Genomic DNA, 341 nt, shown 5'->3' with positions numbered 1-341 from the left:
CGTATGACAGAAGTAACCTCCCGGAGAACACGCCCCGTTTAGGCCCGGACGGATTTCGAGCTTAGGCCTATTTTAACATAATACCCGGTTCACATTATCCGTAATGTTCAATAGCGCCGCATAAATGAGGCTTGTGGCTTTATTAAACGGCCTATTGCAGCATCTTGGGCATTACGTTGAGTCAGGATTTGTGTCGAGGACCATTAGCATTGTCATTCAAATTCGTTCTTTTAGGCCTTGAGGAGGAGATAAATTAAGGAGGAATGTAATTTTTTTAAAAGGGAAAATAGGGGTCTGTTAGGGAGTGAAATATGCGGGGTGTTACATCAGGTTGATGTAGT

The sequence above is a fragment of the Penaeus monodon genome, chromosome 31, assembly GCF_015228065.2.
Source record: "Penaeus monodon isolate SGIC_2016 chromosome 31, NSTDA_Pmon_1, whole genome shotgun sequence".
In the NCBI taxonomy this organism is placed as follows: Eukaryota; Metazoa; Arthropoda; class Malacostraca; order Decapoda; family Penaeidae; genus Penaeus; species Penaeus monodon.
Note: the sequence above shows the minus strand (reverse complement) of the source record.